The sequence below is a fragment of the Sminthopsis crassicaudata genome, chromosome 1, assembly GCF_048593235.1.
Source record: "Sminthopsis crassicaudata isolate SCR6 chromosome 1, ASM4859323v1, whole genome shotgun sequence".
Classification (NCBI taxonomy): Eukaryota; Metazoa; Chordata; class Mammalia; order Dasyuromorphia; family Dasyuridae; genus Sminthopsis; species Sminthopsis crassicaudata.
This window is the reverse complement of record NC_133617.1, coordinates 745,153,698-745,166,184: the sequence shown is the minus strand read 5'-3', so window position 1 is coordinate 745,166,184 and position 12,487 is coordinate 745,153,698.

Sequence of the window (12,487 nt, the reverse complement as noted above, 5' to 3'; positions counted from 1 at the left end):
AAGTTCTCTCAAGATGGAGACAAGTGCTCCGAAGATTGAGTGAAGGTCGCCTTTCTTTCTCCAGAGATCACGTGGTTTACCAGGCCTGGGACCATATATTCCTTTCCTTTGTGAGACTAAGTTGGGGCCACCTTGGCAGTGAAACTCCCAAATAAGGTAATTTCGTAATCCTACAGATGTGGTTGGGTTAGAAGTGTTTCCTCATTTATGACTTAGAATGTGAGATCATTTGTCCCGACTAATCAGGGCAAAGGTCCAGCCTAGAGGGAGTGTTAACCCAGACCCTATATAATCCTTGTCTGTTAACTATACCTTGGCTCTCCTTGCCTGACTGCCTGTTGGGAGGGAGATGTCCTTTCTCCAGGGATCCTAATAAAATTCCTTTCTACTTTTACCTCGAGAAATGTCCTTGACATATTTGAGCCGGTGGTCTTTGTCTCACCCAGAACCAACTTCCCCTCTCCCCCAAATTTAGGGAGCTGCTTCTTGTATTTTTATCAATATTTTCCCCCAGACTTTTGCATACAAAGATCCCCAACCATCTTTTTTCCTCTGCTTACCCATTTGACAATAGAGAAATATGATCAGGGCCCAAAGGCTTTGTGTGCCCTCCAGTAGCTCCCAGAACTGGGATAATTAATCCTTTTTTTTTTTTTTTTTCTTCCTTTGAAATCTTCAAGGACTCGGCCAAATTCCAGTGGGGTAATCGGTGGGTTTATGGTTGTGATTTACATAAATTACAGAAACATAACACCAGTGACATTTATCTCAAAGTGAAAAATGCAGCTTTCTTTTATCTGGAGACCTTGGGATTGGTGCCATTTACAGAGTCAACCACTCTCTTGAGGAGGTAAATGAGTTTCCTTGGGATAGAGGAGATTTGAGGAAATTAATTTTGCTTCTTTTCCCAATAGTTAAAAGGATCTACGAGTTCCACAGGGAAGCCACATTTCTGGAATTTTTAAAAGAAATGGGAAGGGGCTGCAACTTGAAGGGTCAATAGATTATTTTAGTACAGCCTGGACAAGTAATGGAATGAGTGGAGACAGGGTCAGGAGAGACCTTGTATTGAAACTCAGCTCTCACATTGACTTTATTTGTTTTAAAGAAATTAAATATTTTAATAGAACTCAAAGGAAGGGAGGCAGAGCTAAGACGGCAGGGTGCGGTGAGCTCTCCCAATCTCTCTCTCAAAACAACTTAAAAAAAAATTTAACAATCATTTACAATTTTATTTTTATTCTTAATTTTACAGAAAGGCAAATGTTCCTATACACAGAATAGAATAGAAAAAGGTGAATATGTGTAAAATATTTTTTTTGCTCCATATAGTTTGGTTTTTTAAAGTATATAGTAAATTCAATATGTTACTTTCTTTTTTTTAAATTTCTTTTGGACTTATGTTTTTCTTTTTTAAATTGTTACTATTACAGGGGCCACTAGGGGGCGCAGTGGATAGAGCACCAGCCCTGAATTCAGGAGGACCTGAGTTCAAATTTGTCTCAGACACTTAACACTTCCTACCTGTGTGACCCTGGGCAAGTCACTTAACCCCAGCCTCAAAAAAAAAAAAAAAATTCTTACTATTACAGCTTTTTATTTACAAAACATTTGCATGAGTAATTTTTCAACATTGACCCTTGCAAAACCTTCTGTTCCAGCTTTTCCCTTCCTTCCCTCCAACCCCTCCCCTAGTGGCAGGTAGTCCAACACAACATATTACTTTCAAAGCTTGTCTGTCAAAACAACTTTAAAAGACATGTTAATCTCTCATGTTGGCCAAGATGACAGGAAAAGATAATGATAAATGTTGGAGGAGATGTAGAAAAGCTGGAATACTAATGCATTGTTGGTGGAGTTGTGAAATGATCCAACCATTTGGAGAGCAATTTGGAACTGAACTTGTAGCTTGGGAGAGGGGGGAAATATAGCAATAACCCTAAGGCTACTTGGCCTTTGGAGTGTCACAATGCTGGCTATCTGATAACAATCTGTTGGTCAGTAATAACAAAATTTCTGAGAATTCAATAGTTTTTGCAATTCTACCTCTAAGCCATAGGCTTCAATAACAGATGCAGCCCCACCCCTATCACTCTTCAATTTTACCTCTAAGCCATAGAAGTAGCATATCAATGACTTGAAGAACCTCATCTTTATTTCTTTTTCCTATAAAATTATTTACTCGGCTCTCTTCTGACTCTTTGCTAAATTCCTTTGGAACTTACCCTGATGTTACCAGCATCCCTTAAATTTGAGAAAAAACTGAGTTTGTGAATTCTTTCACTTTGCCCTTGACACCAACCTAGGGACCCTAACATTATTGGGGTATCTTTCACTTCAACAGAACTGTGGCCAAAGGGCTACAAAAGTGTATAGTTTTGATTCAGCAGTGTCTATGCTGGGTCTGTATCCTAAAGAGATCACACATGTGCAAAAATATTTGTAGCAGCTCTTTTTATTTTATTTTGCTTTATTTTTTATTATAGCTTTTTTATTTACAAAACACATGCATGGGTAATTTTTTAACATTGACCCTTGTGAAATCTTCTGTTCCAACTTTTCTCCTCCTTCTCTCCACCCCTAGGGGACGCCCTAGATGGCAGATAATCCAATACATGTTAAATTTGTTAAAGTATATGTGAAGTACAATGTATGTCTACATATTTATACAGTTTTCTCGAGCAGCTCTTTTTATAGTGGTGATGTGGTTAGTGGCAGTGCAGAGAGTTGAGGTGTGAGTAGCCCCTTCTGGTTGGCACTGGTTCAACGTGAAAGAATTCATGAACCTGAAAAGTTTGACTGACAAAAGGAAAGTTTTGTTGGCACTGAGAAGTCAATCCTGGCAGAGAGATAAAGGTCCTGGCAGAGAAATAAACAGAGGTGTTAACACTGAGAAGAGGGCAGGGGTCCTGGTAGGCAGCTGGGTCACTTTGGACCTCTGCAAATTATGAGTTTAAAATTGTGTTCTTTTATAGAAAATCAGAGATTGAAGTTTCAATTGAATGAGATTACTGCCCCCAGGCCTAGATTTCCAGTAGAATGAGACCATTTAAGTTCCAGTTACTAGGAGTGGTCCTGGACTAATTTCCAACTCAACAGAAGGTGCAGCTAGTCCCACCAAGATAACAGAAGACTTTACCTTGATTCCCTGAGGCAGATCTCTCCCAAGAGGAGAGTTTCTCAAGAGTTCACCCATGGCTTCTTCCCCAAAGTCAGAGGACAGTGCTAAAGCCCTGGAAATTGAATGGAGGCCCAAAAGTTGGGGAATGGATGAATAAAGTTATGGTAGTTGATGGCAACAACAAGATTATATGATGCTCAATTCTGATGGACATGGTTTTTTCCAATAGTGAGATGATTCAGGCCAATTCCAATGATCTTGTGATGAAGAAAGCCGTCTACATACAGAGAAGATGGTGGCAACTGAATGGGGATCACAACGTAGCATTTTTACTCTTTTTGTTGTTGTTTACTTGCATTTTATTTTCTTTCTCATTTTGTTTTCCTTTTTTTTTTTCCCTGAGGCAATTGGTGTTAAGTGACTTGCCCAGGGTCATACAGCTAGGAAGTGTTAAATGTCTGAATCCAGATTTGAATTCAGGTCCTCCTGATTTCAGGGTTAGTGCTCTATCCACTGATCCACCTAGCTGCCCCTTGTTTCCCTTTTTTTGATCTGATTTTTCTTGTGCAGCAAGATAATTGTAAAAATATATATGCATATATTGGATTTAACATATTTTTTTTACCATATTTAATATATGTTGAATTACTTGCCATCTAGGGGTGGAGGGAAAGGGAGAGGATTGGAACACAAGGTTTTGCAAGGGTCAATTTGAAAAATTATTCATGCTTATGTTTTGAAAACAAAAAAAAAACTTTAATAAAAATATAAATAAATTAAGTTATGGTATGTGAATGTAATTAAATATTATTTTTCTTTAAGAAGTGAACAGGCTGATTTTAGAAAAGCCCGGAGAGACTTACATTAACTAATGTTAAATGAAGTGAGCAGAACCAAGAGAACATCATTCACAGTAACAAGAAGATTATATGATCATCAACTGTGATGGATAGACTTGTCTCTTTTCAACAATAAGATAATTCAAGGCAATTCCAATATGCTTGTGTTTTTTCCCCTACAATCTATTTTATTTCTTTTGTTTTTTTAAACAAATTGTTTTGTGAACCATGTTAAGAGAAAAGTCAGAGCAAAATGGAAAGACAATGGGAGAGATTTTTTAAAATGAAAAAAGAAGTAAACATAGAATGTGTTGATTTATATTCCATCTCCTTAGTTCTTTTTTTCTGGATGGATTTGAATAGATTTGGGATGGAAAATGCCATCCCAAATCCAGCGAGACCTTTGGAAACTGATTGCTTGTTTTATTTATTTTATTTTCTTGCATGTTTTTCCCCTTTTGAGCTGATTTTTATTGCATGGCCTGATGAATTTGGAAATATGTTTAGAACAAGCACATGTGTTTAACCTATGTCAGATTGCTTGCTCTCTTGGGGAGAGAAGAGGGGGGAAGAGAGAGGGAAAAATTTGGAACACAAGATTTTGCAAAGATGAATGTTGAAAACTATCTTTGCTTATATTTGGAAAAATAAAATATTATTTTTTTTAAGTGTGTTGAACCAAATTCTAAGGATAACAACATAACATTTCAATCTTTTTGTTGTGGTTTGCTTGAATTTTATTTTCTTTCTCATTTTTATGATAGCAACAACAAAAACAAAAACTCGTAATGAGACATGTTTTAACCTGGAACAGCTTAGAAAGACAGAAAAAAAACCCCACCAGGCAGCTTTTTTTTTTTTTTTTTTTTTTTGGCCAATTACTTATTTCCAGGTTGCCATTCTAGCAGAGATGAACTGTTGTGGTCAAAAGTTGTTTTTTTTTTTTTTTTTTTTTTTGTTTTTGTTTTTTCTTTTTTTCTTTATTTTGTTGAAGTTTTTTATTTTCAAAACATCTTCAAGAATAATTTTTTCAACACTGATCTTTGAAAAGCCTTGTGCTCCAATTCTTCCTCCTTTCTCCCCACCCCTTCCACTAGATGACATGTAATCCAATGTATGTTAAACATGGTATGTTAAATCCAAAATAGGCACATACATAAATATACAATTATCTTGTTGCATAAGAAAAATCAGATTTAAAAAATGAAAAAGAAAATAAAATTCAAACAAACCACAACAAAAAGGGTGAAATGCTATGTTGTGGTCCACCTTCAGTTCCCACAATCCTCTTTCTGGGTGTAGATGGCTCTCTCCATCACTGAACAAGAGGAACTGGTTTGAATCATGTCATTGTTGAAGAGAGCCATGTCCATCAGAATTGATCATTTGATCATCATATAGATTGTTGTTGAAGTATATAATGATCTCCTGGTCCTGCTCATTTCACTTGGCATCAGTTCGTGAAAGTCTCCCCAGGCCTCTCTGAAATCATCCTGCTGGTCATTTCTTACAGAACAATAATATTCCATAACATTCATATACCACAACTTATTCAGTCATTCGCTAACTGATGGGCATCCACTCAGTTTCTATTTTCTTGCCACTACCAAAAGGGCTGCACATTCTTGCACATACAGGTCCCTTTCCCTCTTTTAGTATCTCTTTGGGATATAAGCCCACTAGTAGCACTGCTGGATCAAAGGGTATGCACAGTTTGATAACTTTTGGAGCAAAGTTCCAAATCGTTCTCCAGAATGTTCACAGTTCCACCAACAATGCATCAGTGTCCCAGTTTTCCCACATCCCCTCCAACATTCTTCATTTTTTCCTGTCACCTTAGCCAATCTGAGAGATGTGTAGTAGTATCTCCGAGTTGTCTTAATTTGCATTTCTCAGATAAATAGTGACTTAGAGCACCTTTTCATATGACTACAAATAGTTTCACTTTCTTCATCTGAAAATTGTCTGTTCATGTCTTTTGACTATTTATCAATTGGAGAATGGTTTGAATTCTTACAAACTTGAATCAACTCTCTATATATTTTAGAAATGAGGCCTTTATCAGAACCCTTGAATGTAAAAATGCTTTCCCAATTTATTGCTTCCCTTCTAAATTTGTCTGCATTACTTTTGTTTGTATAAAAACTTTTAAACTTAATATAATCAAAATGATTTATTCTATGTTCAATAATGATCTCTAGTTCTGTGGTCACAAATTCCTTCCTTCTCCACAGATCTGAGAGGTAAACTCTCCTCTGTTCTTCTAATTTGCTTATAATGCCACTCTTTATGTCTAAACCATGAACCCATTTTGACTTTATTTCAATATATGGTGTTACCTGTGGGAAAATGCCTACTCTAAAGTTTTGAGGGAACAGAGACTCTAGGTGGATAAGGATCAGAGCAGAGACCAGGAGATTAGTGACCAGAACTCTCTTCAAGTGACACCATCTTGCAAGTTCTGTAAACCTACAAATAGCCCAAATCTAGCCAAGATGCTCAAGTTAGTCATGTTCTTTCAGAGATGAGCAGAGCTCAAATCCAACATAAAAAGTTCAAAGTCAAGAAATAGTTTAGGACACAAACCACAAAAAAAGAACATAACTATTAAAAAAAAAAAAAACTACTATGGTGACAGGCAAGCTCAAGACAAACTGAAAAGAAGAAAATAACTTGAAAATTTCTCTAAACAAGGCCTAAAAGAAATATATATATATATATATATATATATATATATATATATATATATAAAACTAGGTGGTGCAGTAGTTAGAGGACCAGCCCTGAAATCAGGACCTGAGTTCAAATCTGGTCTCAGACACTTAATACTTTCTAGCTGTGTGACCCTGGGCAAGTCACTTAACTCCAATTGCCTCAGCAAAGCAAACAAAGAAACAAAAGCAAAGTTAATTTATCAATCAAAAAACTTTTATTCAACAGTTATTAAGTGTCAGGTATTATGTTAGGTGCCCTGGGTATGAGGAAAAGAGAGAAATATGACCTATCTTTAAGGAATTCACGTTCTAATGGGGCAGACAACATGCCCACAATCATGATGTAAGAGATTTATACAGAATAAATGGAATGAAATCTCCCAGGAAAGGGACTGACAGAAAGTATTACTAGGGAAAGCCTCCTGCCGAAGGTGGAATGGGAGCCAGAGATGATAGGCCCACACAGGGTTTGGTGAAGTGTGGAAAATGAAAGTCAGAATTACTCACAGTTTCCTTCTCAGTGTCATATTTCAGTCAGAACTAGGATGTGGCCACTATTACCAGATCACAGTTTTTCCCTAGAATTCCGTCTTCTACAGAAAGATTTCCCCAACTGCTTGCCTTTCTTAATTATTTCCCATGATCCCGGTTTAGCGTACTTGGCCACATTTGGTTGCTCTTTGCCTTCTCCATTAGATTGGGAGCTCCTTGAGGGAAGGGTTGTCTTTTACCCCTTTGTGGGCTCTTCGTTCTCCTTCCCCCTTCCCTCCCCAATATGGCACATAGAAGGCACTTCAAAGTGTTGCTTGACTGGCTGTCTAGTAAGCATGACTGTCTCTGAAATGCCTGGGGCTCTATATCAATTGAATGTGATTAGTCAAGACTCAAAAATCTAGAGTTAACTAGCCCTGGATCATATGAGTCATCTGTTTTATAAGAAGCTCCTTTTAATGAAATCAAAACCATCAGATTCTTCCTCTTTGGCCCAACCTCCAGCTAGAGGGAAGAAAAAACACCTTAAGTTTTGAATTCATTTTTGGTCTTCTGTCCTGTTTGGTTCTGTGTGTTCTAAGCTAGCCATTGGCTTCCTCCCGGCCAATCTCCCTTTTGAACAGCTATAAAGCCCAGAACAATTATCATCAGTCATAGTTTGTATGAGACAAAAATCAGGAATTAGAAACGTTTAAAGAAATGGAAAAGCAGGGCAGTGGATAGAGCACCAGCCCTGAAGTCAGGAGGACCTGAGTTCAAATCTGGCCTCTGACACTTAATACTTCCTGTGTAACCCTGAGCAAGTCACTTAACCCCAACTGCTTCAGCAAAAAAATTAAAAAAAAAAAAATCCTGGAGAGAGCTTTGCTAGCTATAGGCCTAAGGAAAGGGAGAGGAGAAATAAACTTTTCTTCTCCTCTTGCTGATCTCAAGGAGCAGCAATAGCCAGGGAGAGGTGAGGCAGGAGGGACATCTTAGACAAAGAACGAGAGAGCATGCTGTGCGTTAGTGTAATGCTGGAGAAACTGAGGCAAGATAGAGATCAGAGAGTATTTAATGATTTATTTAATGGGAGAGATTTACTGGGACCAAATGGGTCCATGGTTTGGTCCCAGGGCTGAATGAGACTATTGTCTCCAAGAATCCAGCCCACAATGTGAGTTCTCAATGATCTATAGAGACGTGGCTCAGCCTCAGGGGGTAGACTGAGGCAGGGGAGGAGTCAGGGTGCTGAGAGTGGGACTCTGACAGGGTGGGGAGAGCCACAGAAAATGGGGATGACATAATGGGGGGAGGCACCCTGGAGATGAGAAGCATCTTGATAAGAAGGTGTCTGATATTCTGATAGCTTGGGATGGGGAGAAGCATTCTAACATTCTAACCTGTAAGATCTTTTATCCTTATCAAATATCCTGATTAAGAGGGAGGGATGGTTTTGCAAGATTGATCAGAACAATTAGGGAAACTGAGTCATGACACTAGAAGAGAACTGTGGCATAACATTAGGAACAGCCAGAGAGTCCAAATGACCAGATCAGTGAATAGATTGAAGGTGTCTGATGTGAGGAGGTTCAAGGGAGGGGAACGCAACTAGGTGGAAAGTGAACAGAGCGCTGGACGTGGTCAGGAAGCCCCGAGTTCAAATGTGCCCCAGACACTTTACTAGCCGGGGGATTCCGTTCGCCTCAGTTTCCTCATCTGTAAAACTAGCTGCAGAAGGAAACGGCCACCGCTCCGATATACTGGCCAAGAAAACCCAAAAGAGCTTCAGGAGAGTCAAACATGACTGAACATCCGCCATGCATAACAAGACCGGAAAGGCGAGTTGAAGGCAGGTTGTGAAGGGCTTTGCCAAACACGCAAGTTTATATTTAATCCTGGAGGTCAGAGAACCAGGGGAGCCTTGGGAGCAGCAGAGGGGCCCGCTTAGACCTGGCCCCAGGAAGATCTCCTTGGCAGCTGAGCAGGAGAGGCGGGTGTGTTGTTCTTTCCACTGCGCTCTCCTGCCTCCGACATCTTTCCTCCCTCCCCATAAAGGAGGAAGATTTGTCCAAAGGGCATCCTGGCCTCTGAGAGCGCTTCCCTTAAAGGACAGAGTTTGGGAAATGCAGCAAGTCATGGGACACATGACCCCCTCCCAGGAGATGGCCCTCTCCCCCAGTCGGAGAGTCCCAGGTTCCACAGAGCCCACCTAGCGCCTCCATAACACACTGGACGAATGGTCATCCAGGCTCTGCATGGAGGCCTCCAGGAGGCAGAACCAAACAGCTGCCCAGCCCCCTGGGCTGCTCAGGGCAGTTCTCCTCAGAGGAAGCCAGGCTTGACCTGGAGTCCAAGCTGATCTCTTTGTGACTTCTCGCCATGGCAGCTCCTGTTTCTGCCCTCCAGTCAAATGGAACAGGTTCCGTATCACAGCCCTTCACCAACGTGAAGGAAGCAATGGAGCTCTCTGAATTCTGTCACCAGCAAGTTCTTCAGTACAGCCTTTTATGACATGGAGGCCAGTCCTTTCACCATTCTCTGAATGCTCCCCAGCTTCTCAAAGTCCTTCCTAAAACATTGGGAATGGGCTTAATAATAATATCCATTGCTTGGGCAGCTAGATGGCAGAGCAGATAGAACATGGGCACTGAAGTCTGGAGGACCCGAGTTCAAATCTGGCCTAAGACACTTAACATTTCCAGCTGTGTGACGCTGGGCAAGTCACTTAACCCCAATTGCCTCCTTAGAAAATAAAATAATAATAATAGCCACGGCCCTTACTCTGTTGTTGTTATGATGAGATGACAACCTATAGTTGTCAGATTGTGACTCTAAAGGGCTGTAGAAATGCTTTAAAAAAAAAATAAACTAAAACCCTTTAAAATTTTTTTCATTTTTGCTGAGGTCATTGACCAATGTCATTTTCCTGCCTCTGTTTCTGATACCGTCATCAGCTCTAAGGGCTGACTAGCAAGGTCAATGTGTGTGTGTGTATGTGTGTGTGTGGTGTGTGGTGTGTGTGTGTGTGGTGTGTGGTGTGTGTGTGTGTGTGGTGTGTGGTGTGTGGTGTGTGTGTGTGTGTGTGGTGTGTGTGTGTGTGTGTGTGTGTGTGTGTGTGTGTGGTGTGTGGTGTGTGTGTGTGGTGTGTGGTGTGTGTGTGTGTATGTGTGTGTGTGGTGTGTGGTGTGTGTGTGTGTGGTGTGTGGTGTGTGTGTGTGTGTATGTGTGGTGTGTGTGTGGTGTGTGGTATGTGTGGTGTGTGTGTGTGTGTGTGTGGTGTGTGTGTATGTGTGTGTGGTGTGTGTGTGTGTGGTGTGTGGTGTGTGTGTATGTGTGTTTAGTGTGTGTGTGTCTGTGTGGTGTGTGGTGTGTGTGTGTATGTGTGTGTGGTGCGTGTGTGTGTGTGTGTGGTGTGTGTGTGTGTGGTGGGTGTGTGTGTGTGTGGTGTGTGGTGTGTGTGTGTGTGTGTGTGTGGTGTGTGGTGTGTGGTGTGTGTGTGGTATGTGTGTGTGTATGTGTGTGTGGTGTGTGTGTGTATGTGTGGTGTGTGTGTGTGTGTGTGTGTGTGTGGTGTGTGTGTGTGTGTGTGTGTGGTGTGTGTGTGTATGTGTGGTGTGTGTGTGTGTGTGTGTGTGTGTGTGTGTGTGTGTGCATGCCCATTTGGACACAAGCTCTTCATGAATGGGAATTGTTTCGTCCTTTATCTTTACAGCTTTTCTCTCTGCCTGACACTTAGTAGGTGTTAATAAATACTTGTTGAAATAAGATGATTCAGCCCGGTTCCAATGATTCAGGCCAGTTCCAATTATCGAGATGAGGAGAGCCATCTGTACCCACAGAGAGGCCTGTGGGAACTGAGAGTGGATCACAACACAACATTCTCCCTCTTATTTTGTTGTTTGCTTGCGTTTTGTTTTTTTCCTCATCTTTATTCCATTTTGATTTGACCTTTCTTGTGCAGCACGATAATTGTATCAATTTGTACGCATGTTTTAGATTTAATGTATATTTCTACCATGTTTAACATATAGTGGACTACTTGCCACCCATCTAGGGGAGGGCGTGGGGAAAGGGGAAAAATTGGAACACAAGGTTTTGCAAGGGCGAATGTCAAAGAATTGTTCATGCATATGTTTGGGAAAAAAAGTTTTAATAATAAATAAATACTGCTGATACATAAATAAACCTTAAAGATCTCTATAAAAATTACTTGGTATTACTATGATTACTCTTATTCATCACTACCAATGCTCTAGTGCCTCCTCTCTCTTTCCCTTTCATGCTCTTATGGAAGTTTCACTGTAGATTTTCTTTTTTTTTTATTTAGAATTTTTTTCCCACAGTATATATGCATGAGTAATTTTTAATAATATTATCCCTTGTATTCATTTTTCCAAATTATCCCTCCTCCCTCCTCTCCCTCCCCCCGATGACAGGCAATCCCATACATTTTACATGTGTTACAATAAAACCTAGATACAATATATGTCACTGTAGATTTTCAAGGAAGGCAGAAGTTCTTCTTGATAAATAATGAAAGTCTTATTTTTGCTATTTTGCAGATAAGGAAACTGGAACTCTGAGAAACTGGGGTCCCAGAATCCAGAGATGAAAGGTAGAAAGAGAAGCTCTCCATGCTAAGCAAGTGTCCAGAGCATCTTCCTTTTTCTGTTCATGATGGCCAACATTATCTGCACTTTTCCTAGTAGGATGCCTCATTATGACATGGAGGTCACCCTCTTTCTATCAAAAGAAGCGCTGGCTCTGGTAGCTCTTTTTTTTTTTTAAACTATAACAAGAACTTTTTTATTTTTTATTTTTTTATTTATTTATTTATTTTAAAAAAAAAAATTTTTTTATTATATATATATATATATATATATTTATAATATTATCCCTTGTATTCATTTTTCCAAATTACCCCCCCTCCCTCTATTCCCTCCCCCCGATGACAGGCAATCCCATACATTTTACATGTGTTACAATATAGTCTAGGTACAATACATGTGTGTGAATATCATTTTCTTGTTGCACAATAAACATTAGAATCCGAAGGTACATGCAACCTGGGCAGACAGATATTAGTGCTAACAATTTACATTCCCCTCCCAGTGTTTCTTCTCTGGGTGTAGTTGTTTCTGTCCATCATTGATCAACTGGAAGTGAGTTGGATCTTCTTTATGTTGAAGATTTCCACTTCCATCAGAATATATCTTCATACAGTATTGTTGTTGAAGTGTACAGCGATCTTCTGGTTCTGCTCATTTCACTCAGCATCAGTTGATTTAAGTCTCTCCAGACCTCTCTGTATTCCTCCTGCTGGTCATTTCTTACAGAGC